Source organism: Triticum aestivum, chromosome 5D, assembly GCF_018294505.1.
Source record: "Triticum aestivum cultivar Chinese Spring chromosome 5D, IWGSC CS RefSeq v2.1, whole genome shotgun sequence".
Lineage (NCBI taxonomy): Eukaryota > Viridiplantae > Streptophyta > Magnoliopsida > Poales > Poaceae > Triticum > Triticum aestivum.
This window is the reverse complement of record NC_057808.1, coordinates 299110821-299123691: the sequence shown is the minus strand read 5'-3', so window position 1 is coordinate 299123691 and position 12871 is coordinate 299110821.

The following is a 12871-nucleotide window of genomic DNA, read 5'->3' as shown; positions in this document are numbered from 1 at the left end:
TGCAGCCAATTTTTGAATTCGAATGGAATTTACTACAGTCCATTTACAGTTTGTTAAAAGTACAACCCATCTCAACCAACCGTTCAAAACAGAATTCAATAAAGTTTCCCACATTTTGATGGGATCCGAAATATTTTTATCCTGAAATTTCTAGTCAGATTAAATACAATTTCAATATAAATTTATATTACGTAAAAATCCAACGAAACATTGCGCACGCAACAATTAATGAAATTAAAATTTTCAATATCCAAAAATAATATTTTATAAAGTAATTACGTGTTTGGTGCATTTTTTATAGTTACTGCCCAGTTTTTATAATTACATCCCTTTTATTATTTCTTAAAGCCCATTTTCTTGTTAAGCCTAATGCATCCCTCCTAGGAAAGATTTGTAGCCCAGCGGGGCGGAGAATAACAACTTGACCTTGCCTGGGTATTCCTAAAAAAATATATAGCTGGGCTAGCCTTTTTCAGCTTGAAAAAATTTAATATCTGGGCTGGATATCTGGCCTGGGCTAGACGGGCCACAACCCGCCTAGTTAATAGCTGCAGTGATGTTTTCGTTGTTGTTCACAGGAGAAAAATTAATATATGGGCTAAACATCGCTCAAGAAAAACTCTGCAGTGCTCACACCTCAAAAACACAAATACTGCTCGAGCTGCTTGGTCCCAGCTGTCGGCCGCTTCTTGTGCAATTCTCTCGTTTATAGACTACATAGGTTCACAATGGTGTGGGACCGTGATGTCAAGAAACCAGGAGGAAGCAACAAAAAATTATAGTTTTATATACTAATAAGGAGGCACTTGCTGTCATCCTCTCCAAGTAAAGTCATCTCCTCATCCTCATGTCCGTTGACCATGTTGACAACGCGAGACGGCGGTGCCACGACGAGCGCAACAACTCGAAGGACGACAGAGAGGGCCTCACGGGCCCTACAGATGGTCAGATATAGCGCCCGCTGCTCATTCGGGAAGCCAGGATCATAGGGCCACATATCCGCGACGGCATTGTCGTTCGCTTGTTCACCGGTGCTCGTTGAGGAGACGGAGGTTGCAGCATAGGTCCTCCTGCGCTGGTAGCTCTTCCGCCATTAGGGCGTCGAAGTGCGGCCGCACCTGCTCTATGGTGAACACAGCATGAACCGGCTTGGACAGTGGCACCGGCTCCTGGTCGAAAGCTACGTCGATCGTCTGATTGTCATCGCTCAACTCGGCGAGGTAGTTGGCGAGCCAGCATGTCCGCTGCTGGACCGACCCGCTGCCAAGCACGCGTCTGATTGGCCTGGCCCACCCAGACCGCCTCCCTCGCCCGCGCGCGCTTTCCGCCCGAAACGGTCAGCGCCGCCCGCCCCGCTTCCCGGTGCATGCGATTGCTCCGCCTTCAAACGACACAAGTGCCGTCCGTCCGTCCTTCTGCTGCCCACATTAATGATACGCGGTTGCCGAGGCGGCTACTCCGGTGCCACACGTCCGTCCCTCCGCCGCCCACCATTGCTATATAAACTGCTGCGTCGGCCATAGCCACAATCATCCGCATCCGTTCCTATTCTCCTGTCCACACCACTACTGCCCACCATGGCTTCCTCGCGCTCCAGCGCTCTTCGGGACGGGTGGACGACGGACCACAAGGAGATGGCAGCCATTGCTGCTAACTGGCTGGCTAGCAGGCAGCCAGAGGACGACGATGTCCCAATGGAGAACATGGTAGTCGACGATCCGGCGCCAACCCCCTCCTCCGCGCCATCCTCGCTGGTGCATTGCACCATGACCATCGGCGAGGCTCGTGCCCAATATATGGACACGATGAGGCAGAAGCGTGAGGAGCAGTTCCGGGAGGCGCAGGCCGACGCTGCCTACAACTACCATCTCCTCCAGGAGCACTTGCAGGCGGAGGAGCAGATCGTCGTGGAGCGGGCGGAGCAGGAGGCGCTGCTCGACTCGTACCGCTCCGCCCGCGAGAGCCGCCTTGAGCGCTGGCGGTACCGCATGCGGGTGGCGGAGGCTGCGGCCGCCTACAAAGAGGGCGATGAAGCGGCCGAGGCGCTGTTTGGCGAGACCGAGGACGAGGCAGAGGACAATGCCGGCTCCGACGAGTCCCCGCTCCGCTGGCGTCGATGAGGCCCTGCTCCGCCGAGGCCCCACGACGACAACAACGAAGCAGAGGACACTGCCGGCTCCGCCGAGGACCCACCCTGCCGGCAACGAGGGGGAGGATTTTCTTGCGCTCCGCCGAGGCGCCGCCCACCGGCAACAAGACAGAGGACATCGCTGGCTCCGCCGAGGCCCCGCCCCGCTGACAACGAGGCTGTGCCACACAGAAAACAAGGAAGAGTAGAACACGGTAGGTCGCCGCCGCTCGGGTCCAAGTAAGGCCACCGCTGCTACCGTCCGGTTGCTGGCACTGAGCTGTACATCATGGAAAAATTCTATGATTACAGGATGGTTGAAGAGCGCTCCGTGGTTGAGCAAGCTCATGAGATACAGTCATTTACTAGAGAACTTGAGCACTTCAGTTGTATGCTACCGGACAATGTGCGAAGTAAAAAGGAACAGAAGGAGTACAAAGAGTTTGAGCAGCTTTTTAGCGTTCCTGTACATTGCAATCACAGCGATTCACATGTCATAGAGAACATTCAAAACAATCGATGATTATGCATCTCAGCGATTCACATGTCAGAGCCAATATTTACTTCACAACTAAAGAATAAAGAAAAAATGGATCGACGTTGCTGACAGCAAAGGGCGTCCCATTCGAAAATATCAAACGCATGTCTTCTTGCTAAAATCAATGAGCAAAATTTGACAAGGTTTTCCCGTTCCAAAATATCAAATGCCTACGATTGTGGAATGGGCAGGGATTGCTATCAGTTCGGACATTGACATGGCACCTCGTGCTAAATAAACCAACTGTTCTTTTTGTGCAGTTCCACCAAAATCAACCAAATTCGCGTGTAGCTTGTATGATTTCGCCCTTATATGTTGCAACACCTTGAACTTATCGGCACCTCCTTTCTTGTGGTGGAAATGAATGATTCGATGTATTCATGAACATTTTGTCCAGTTCCCATTGAAATCAAGCTGAGCACCCCTGTTTGCACAAATACAAAAAAAGTGATTAGTATAAAGCAAACTGTACTATGAATTGACAGTTTAAACAGACACCTACATGGTCCATGTAGAGCACACTTTTACAAAAATGGAACTCACCGGAAAGAATCCTAGAACAACATTATACTCGCGCATCATAGCAAGAAAATGGAGATTTGTCAGTCCTTCTGAGCTGAAGTTAGTTTGGTCTTGTGGGGGGTAATTTAACCATCCTTCAACTGCTCCTTCTGATGAGAAGATAGACAGGGCTTCTTCATCCTGGCATAATCGGAACTAGTCACTTCATGTACTCCATATTCTTCTTCAAAGGAGGATGATCCTGTTGTGCAAAGACAAGAGGATAACTAAATGCTAGCATCCCTGTTTGCTCGAAAAAAAGGAAAGGAAATATTTAAAACAGCACAGATGAAGCACTTCTCAAGGACAATACCACTTTTTGATGACAACATCTAAACAGTAGCACAACACCAATAGAGATGACAAAGCTCAATCATATGGATGAAATCAGTGGGCGAGTACCAACCTTTGTCAGGAGGCTTATTGTGTAGAGCATATAGATGAAGCACTTCTCTGGAACCATCTGTTGCTATCTACTGTGGTGGCCATGCTTACTATATACTCCTCGATTAGATTAATGTTTCCAACATCTTCTTGTGCAGTTACACTAAAATATATGGTATCTTCAAAGAAGATCCCTGTTTGCACAAGTAGAGATAATTACGTATTACATTAAGAGTGGCATCAAATCAGTGGCAAAACAATTGCTCGTTCCAGCCATAGCAATAAATTAAGATGCAAAACTATATCATTAATTGTGTCATCACAGTTCCAGTGCTTCATTACAGCACCAGGAGTTGATTTTTGTTTTTCTTCCGCTTGTTCTTCCCCTTCATCACTTGGTTCAATAACAGACAAGCTTCGCCTTCAATGTAAGATTTGGCATGTCAATTAGGTTGCACAAGTATAGCACTAAACAATGACTTTAATTTTCTGATGGAAGTGGCAAAATACAGGCCAACAGTTGTGAAATAGCCTTATCTTACCTCAATGGGATATTACTGTGCACATACAGATTGGAAGTCTTGTCTCCATTTGTGCAGTTCACTAAAATCAAGCAACATTATCGTACAAGTAGCACAACATATGAAAGCACACTACAGAATCATGTGAAAGAAGGCTAGTACTGACCTCTCATGACGCGGAATTCAAACAACTCACAAGAAGAAGATTTGAACCAAATTTGCCAACACGGATAGGAAGTAAGATCTCCTCTTGTGCAGTTCCACTAAGATCAAGCAATCAAGTAACGTTGTCGATGTGACATTTTGGTTGAACTGCACAAAACACTCTTAAGACAAAAGTGTTTTGTGCAGTGCAACAAAAGGTCACAATGGCAACGAGGTGAAGTAGATAACCTTGTTTACACAGAGGTGCAAAGGAAACAACTAGTGGTCAATAACGGTGGATAACACAGAAGCCAACAAAAAGAAGCACCTACCTTATCTAAATGGGAAAGAAAGCAAGACAGTAGCATTTCTCAAACGGTGGCATTGATTAATACTAACATAGAGATTATATTAACAATAAAATTCGTTAAACATGTAATTTGGTTTTAACCGTGGCATTGCATCAATTTTCCAGCGGCATTATTAGAGGGTGTTTGTTTACAGGGACATTTTGGTGGAGGGACTAAAAAAACTCCGTGTCAGTCCCATCTGAACCAAACAGGAGGGACTTTTAGGGACTAAAAGTGGGCATTTGGGACTAAAGAAAGAAGACCCCGAGGGAGTGTTTTTGGGACTTTTTCCAATAGTTGCCCCTGCCACGCATCGCACCGTGTCTCTATTAGTTCACTACTAGGGGTAACATGGTCTTTTAGCATGTCATTTAATAACTTCTAGTCCATGTTTAGTCCCTGGAACCAAGCAGGTAGGGACTAGGGAGTTTTTAACCAAACAGGGCCTTAGATTAACAACAGCTAAAGAGTTGCACGGGACAGTGGACGCACCAGCACCATGTGCATCTACCGATGTACTGGGGTGATGCACAGTCTGTTGCAACAAAGAACAAACAACCAAGGAGCATATTTGTGTTGGTCCCAGTTTTGTTATCTTTAGACACCTTTCCCTATGTGAGCGCAGCAAATCTATTGCTACTCAAACTCTACAGCCTTGTCCCCCAAAACAAAATATTAGTTTGTTACAAATGTGCGTACTGCGTTTGTCATTGTTTTCCTTTTTCGACCAACGTAGGTGCTGGATAGCCAGTCTGTACTAGTACTTTCCCCACTTCCTTTCCTCTGTGAACCCTGTCCTAGATTTATGCTATACAACTTTCCCCCATTCCTGTCCTCTTGAACCACGTCTTAGATTCATGCGATACAATTTTCCCGACTACTTTCCCCCTTCCTTTCCTTTTTGAACCACGTCCTAGATTCATGCTATACAACTTTTCCCACTACTTTCCCCCATTCCTTTTCTCTTTGAACCACGTCCTAGATTCATGGTATACAACTTTCCCCACTACTTTCCTGTTTGATCCAACACCTAGATTCGAGTGCAGAAGCGGAAAAAGCCCACATGCAGCTAGAGCAATGCATGTGGAATAAGTAAATTATACCTTAAGGTTCTTGGGGTGTGGTTCGGTGGGCGACCGGAGGCCGTTCGACCCACACTATGTACATCGGCGAAGAAGAAGGGGTCGGAGGCCCTCCCGCACCGCCGCTGGGTGAAAGTGAACAGGTGCGCCGATAGTGGATTCCCTCCCTCGCCGATGGTGACAATGTTAAGCCTCCTTCCCTTCCCGACGGACGGCTCTTTGACCAGCAGTGAGGGGAGAGAGAGAGGCTAGCGAAGTCTTGTTTAGATATGGAGAGGGTGAGAGAGTGTGAAGAGAGCAACTACAAGCAGACAACAGTGAGGGGAGAGAGAGGCCAACGAAGTCTTGTTTAGATCTGGAGAGGGTGAGAGAGTGTGAAGAGAGCAACTACAAGCGCTGAGGCTCCAGCGTGTATATATATACTGGAGAGAGTGTGAAGAGTGCAAACCCTAGAAAACAAGCACCGAGGCTGCATCTTATACGTGATGAGGTGATTATACGGTCACTACGAGATCGTATAGCTCCGTATCCATCCATTTTGACCAGTCAAAGAATCCTCCTGGCACGAATTATGCTCAAGTGTAGTTATCGAACCCGAGACCTCAAGTTTGATGAGCGAACAGGCTAACCAGCTACACAACCCGCCCGTTATGTTCAACGAGAGGAAAATAACCTTTTATACATTCCTCCATTCGTGTGACAAGCATGCTGTGTTTTTTGTGTGTGTGGGAGTCATTGGGATTTAAATCATAATCGTGTCATGTGGCTTTGGTGGTAAGACTATCCACAGTGGTGCAGAAATAATGCAGCCTTAGTTATCTTACCTCTCTCCACGTAGTACGTTGGGTCCCACCAGTTAGAGGGTGAAACAAACAAATTAATAAGAAAAATTAAAAGCGCCAGCGGTGTATCTTACCTCACACATCTCGCTACTGCTCGGGAACACTGTCCAATTGATCCCTCTGTTCGCTCATGTACTATTTTAAGTGAATCCTTATTATAACATGCACACAATTTTGGGCACTTGTATTCGACATAAGTCAGTGTGCCACCGTATATCGTATGACTCCCTCCGTCTAGGTGTAATAAGTCACGTTAGAATGTGCAGCGGGACCAAGGTGCAAGCAGATTGGAGGAGAAGGAGAAACTTGACCGGTCATTCCTCCAATCAAAGCCCCGATTTCTGTCTCTAAACGCAACAATTAATCCAAACAACTAAGAGATGCCTCTTCTCTTCTTGTACGTACTCCATTTGTATCTCACTTCCCGTGGCTTCGCACTCGCACGATTTTCCCATTCTATGAACCTGTGTGTGCGTGTGCGTGTGTGTGTGTTTAACAACATGTGTGTGTTAGAGAGAGCGACAGATTGACCTACTCCTAAAGATAGATGGTGTGTAGTGTACGATTTTATCCGCGAGAGTCGGTGCATCCTCTCGTTTCCGGGCATCCGGTAGGGACAGGCGGACAGCTGCCACGCCCGCTCCTGACCAGCCTGGCCCACCCAAAGCTCCTCCATCGCCCGCGCGCGCTGACCGTTGCTCCAAAGAATCGGTGCCGCATTCATGCCGGGCAGAGCGAACGCGACCTCTCACTGGTGCCTGCGTTGAAGGGAGAAGCCGATTCAAGAGTGATGGTTGCTTCGTCCGTCCAACTTATTGCTGGGTCTATGTGATTTGACGGCTCATTGGTCATTATTACTGAGGTGGTAGGACTGCTGGATGTCCCACACTTTTGGCGAAAGGAGGTACTACTAGATTACAATTTTCAACATTCTTACGGCGGAGGAGTGCAAGAGTAGTGAAAACACGCAGGCTCAGTGATTACATGGCCCACCTCACACTATCACCATATTTTCTGGACACCGTGCGGCACCTAACTCTTACATAGTACTACTTGTATAGTACGTACTGTAATTTATCAGTGAGATATTACAATGCTACGAAGCTTGCAGCTTCTGTTACATGTATCTTGCGTCCAAGGTTGCCCGTTGCAACATTTCATCAAATACAAAGGAGACTAACATGCATGCTATTTCATCTCAATGATTGACAGATCATAGCAAATATGTACTCCCTCCGTTCCAAAATAAGTGTCTCAACTTTATGCTACATACGGAGCAAAATGAGTGAATCTACACTCTAAAATACGTCTATATACATCAGTGTTTGGAGTATGTACTAGTAGTTCATATTGAAATCGACTAGAGGACATATATATTCCAAACAATATGATAATCTCTCTAACCAAGGTAGTAGGGACGAGGAGTAAACGGAGTGAGTAGTAAAATTTTCTCCTCGTCCTGCGAGCCACCGCGCGCATGGGCGAGGGAGCGGGCGTAAGGCGTACAGTACTACTACTCATGCAGTCCCTAGCCATTGAAACAGAGACAGCTAAAGAAAAAAACGATCCATGCAGTCCCTAGCCCTTGAACCATAAACCCTAACCAGGCTTTAATTTGCTGGCAACGTCAGCGCTTCCTAAGAAATGAAGTTTGCAACCCTTTGACCATCGGATCATTTTGTGCAGTTTCACCAAAATCGAGATGAGCATCCCTATGGCAAAGAAATTGAAGAAGCGTGATTAGAATAAGATTACTGGGACTAGTTGATGACACATAAACTCATCACAAATACAATATGTACAAGCCAGTAGAGGTATGTGCGGGGCAAATAAGTAGAGAAATATCCACATGGAGTGATGTGGGCAGCTGGAGCAGTGGTGCAAGCCGGCTGTAAAGGGAGTTGTACCTGAGGGATGTCAGGACGTAGCTCAACCTAGAGGAGGGCGTCGGGAGGAGGTAACTACCCACGTCGCGCCAGTGAGCAATGGACGAAGGCAACCTCACCGGCTTTGTGAGAGAGAATGGCGGGGACCCCTGATCGGGACGTGCCGATAGTGGGTTTTTGCCGTCGGCGATGGCGACCGCATCTACACTAAGCATCCACCCCTTCCCCCGGCGGACGTGATCCGCCGGGATGTTAGAGATGTGGCCACAGTGGTTTTGTGCGAGAGAGTGTGAAAACTGAAGAGAGCAACCCCAGCAAGCAACCGTGTAGGCTCGTCCTACCTATGTATATCATGGAGCGGTTTCCTTTTCTCTCCATATGAACCTATTTATATTGCGTACGTGCCACTGAAGGAAAAAAATTTATTTATAAATGACGCGGCACCTACTACTCGTTCTCCTATAAACCTTGCGCTTGGCCTCTCCAAACTATTAACCTTGCGATTGGCTCTTAGGCTCTTTGGGAAGTCGAGCAATAATGGTACTGCAGTGTATATCGTTCTGGCTATATGAGACCGAATGAATTGCTACACGTCCACCACGTGGCGAGGGTCGAGGGGCGAGGGAGAGTGTGTACTATTACGTCCGTTTCAATATGGACTACATACGGAGCAAAATGAGTGAATCTACACTCTAAAATACGTCTATATACATCAGTGTTTGGAGTATGTACTAGTAGTTCATATTGAAATCTACTAAAGGACATATATATTCCAAACAATATGATAATCTCTCTAACCAAGGTAGTAGGGACGAGGAGTAAACGGAGGGAGTACTAGTTAAATTTTCTCCTCATCCTGCGAGCCACCGCGCGCGTGGGCGAGGGAGCGGACGTAAGGCGTAGTAAGCAAGCTTCACCTCATCCTGCGAGCCACCGCGCCCGTGGGCGGGGGAGACGGCGTACTAAGCAAGCTTCTCCTCGTTCTGCAAGTTTATGGGACACATCAAAAGTACTCCAGTGTATAGAGCCTTGCCTCTAAGGTAGGCCCCACATGGTTTGCCTCTTTTTTAACATGACGCTTCAAGTCGCAATTTGTTTGTTCACCCGTGGTAGACGATCCTCCCTCCATCTAGTGGACAACCAGTACACGTGTCAAGTTACCACGTGGGCTGCCTTTTCGTACAGAAATGAGCTCCACCATGTACCCGCGTGGGTGTGGTTGGGAAAGACACGGGAGTACGTGCGCCGTGCGTGCACCTCTTCTATTCGTGCATGTCCCCCACCTATGTGGGTGTGTGTGAGAGATACAAACCTAGGCAAATGGCTTGTGCATTCGTGAGTTTTTTTTTGGGGGGGGGAGGTTGATTTCGTGAATGTATTTGTGGGAATATGTGTCGATGACATCTCAAACAAAATTTTGCATGCAATGTGTGTGAAATGGAGGCCTATCCATATCATATATAGAGGGTTGGGCGGTCCACGAGAAGAGAGGGAGGGGTCATAGATATCGATAGAGTCGAAGAGAGGATCAAGTGGGTGGGTGCAAGATCGATGAAGAGAGCCATCGAAATTGTGTGTGTGTGTGTGTGCAAGTCAAAGATATAGGGCGACTGACCTAGCTACCAGAACGTCAGAGGGCACATGTCAAGTTTGTGTGTGGCAGGGAGACATCACTAGAGCGCTCAATGTATCGGTGTGTGTGTTTGTGCGAGGGGGTGGGGGGAGGGGTAGGCAAAGGCCTAACTATAGAGGTAGAACGACGCGTATATGTGTTGAGAAGGAGAGACCCAGCTATGTCTTGAGGGAGATCGGTCGACATCCATACATAACTGAAGGACGGGAAATAGGATGGGACAGAGAGAGGAGAGAGAGGGAGGGAGAGGGGTAGAGTGCTGGATGGGTGATGGAGTTGCTTCTCGAAGATGGTGGGAGAGGCCTACTAGACAAACTGAGGGTGGTACTGCAATATTATCAATAAGAGTGGGGATGTATTTCTGTGTGTGCCTGTGCGTGATAGATCTGTCAGGACACATCCATGGATGATTAAGGGGAACCATGTGTTTGGTAAGCAAACCTAACTAGATCAGTAGATCAATTGTTGTTTGTCGGAGGAAGGGAGAGACATAACTAATGAGGTAGATCGATCGACGCGTGGGGAAAAATGAGTTATAAGGACCTAGGTAGCTATATGTATAGCGGGAGATCGGTCGGTGTACGTCCATTTGTTAGAGGCAAATAAGGCCTGACGAGACGGATAGACAGAGAGAATGGAGCTAGGAGGTGGTGCGAGAGGCCCAGCTACTAGCTAGATAGGGGGAGGAGTGTGCGGTTGTGAGATCGATGAAAAGAGGGGCGAGAGTTTACACGTGAGTGGGACCGTATGATAGACACGAGGCAAGGACACATAAAGGAGGAGATTGAAGGTGCGTGTGTATGTTGTAGGCAGACATCGCTGGAGAGGTTTATCGATCGGTGTGTGTCGGAAAGGAGTTGTGGAGACTGTGGGAGAACGACAAAGAACAAAAAAAATGAATGTGCGCGATGGATAGAATGCTGAGGGAGGGGGAGGGCGTGTGCATGCACGAGAGAAAGTTAGTGGTAGCTACAAAGGTTAGAGGATTGTGTGGGTGTAAGAGACTAACAAAGATCATAATTTGATATGAAAGTGGATTCATATATTTGAATAGGAGATCATAGTGTTTTAAACATATGCATGCATGAATATAGCGGTGATACGCATGTTGTGGTTTTGCACATGTTATACCATAATGTGATAATGCATGGCGTTTGCAACTCACAGCTAAATGTCAAACAATCTAAACCATACTATACATCGGACAATCTCATATTTTATTTGAATTTGTGATAATGTGTGGCGTTTGCAGCTTACAACTAAATATCGAACAATCTAAAAAATACTATATATCGACCATTCTCACATTTTATTTGAATTTGCGGTAATGTGTGGTGTTTGCAACTCACATCTAAATACTTGTAGGCGTAGGGGGCGGGGCACCATACATAATGTGATAAACACATTATACATTGGAGACATGGTTTAGTCTGTGAAGATCTAGCTAGAGCTTGAAATGTACTATGATTTGAAATCAACATAAAGTGGATTAAAAAAATCGAGTTCGAGTTCATATAGTACACATAGTTCATATGTAATTTGAGACTAATCATGTGGTGTGCTGTGAAGATAATACACAAATGATGGTTTAACTTGACAATAATGACGATTGTAGATCTTATTAAAACAGAGAAACGAATTCAAACGCTTTGACTTCACAACAATCATTATTGTAGATCTTATTCAAATAGAGAAACGAATTCAAATTTAGTTCATATTGACGCGGTAGTATATACGTTTGGAATGCACTAAAACGTTCATTTGAGTACTAGGTTGCATGCATTATACACGTAGCGAAATATTTTAATTGAACATAACATGAATTCAAAGTTTTGAATGACATTTGTAGTGCGAATCGATTTGGTACAGTACACGTTAGGCTTGTCCGAAAATTTCAACCCGCGCCTTGTTAGCCCAAAATATTTAAGATATATCTTTGTCTCGTTGTGCTCCGACAACTCCCTCCATCTCATCCCGCGCCTTGCTATTCCAAAATTACAACGCGCGCGAAAACTCCCACCTCTTGTGAAATCCCAACACGTGAAATGCCCGTGATACCCCTGAACCGAAAGAACCGCCTCAAATCGGTGGGGGTACTTTCATAACTTACCACACATTTTGGACAAGCGCGTCCCAAAGCCATGGTTCCCCACTCCCATCCCATCCACCCACCCATTCGTACACCGAGGCCGGGAAAACCCGCGAAGCCCCACACCCTCCTCCGTCCGCCACCCAGCCGGAGCCTCTTCCCCGACGACGTCGTCCATAGCAACACCTCGACATCCGTCATCCACCGTACCGGATGAGGATCCGTCGTCGATCTGCTCGTCCCGCCGGTTCAGCCACCCCGTCCTCCACCTCCAAGGAGCTGCCCCGACGTTCCCCTCGTCTTTCGCGCCACCTCCATTCCCACACCGCCGTCTTCACCTACACCATCGAAAGAGCATCAGCATCACCGTTTCCTCGGATGAAGCTGCGGCCTAATTGGCGCCACCAAAGAGGTTGTACACTAATCGCCGCATTTTCTTCTTGATTCGATCTCACGGTGCTGCCGGCGCTCGGTCCCGAGCCGACACGGCGCAGCTCCACCCACCGCAGCGTCGCCGGCCACTTTGTCCACGGCATCGCTCCCTCGGCGGCGACGTCCACATCAGTAGGAGCTGCTGCTGCTTTAGCTCTTGCTCGCGCTGCTGCTCTGCTCTTGCTCTCGGTCCCCTGCCTGGTCTGCTCTTGCTCTTGCTCTGGCTCGCGCTGCTGCTCTCACTCTTGCTCTTGCTTGCGATGTTGCTCCGATTTAGCTAC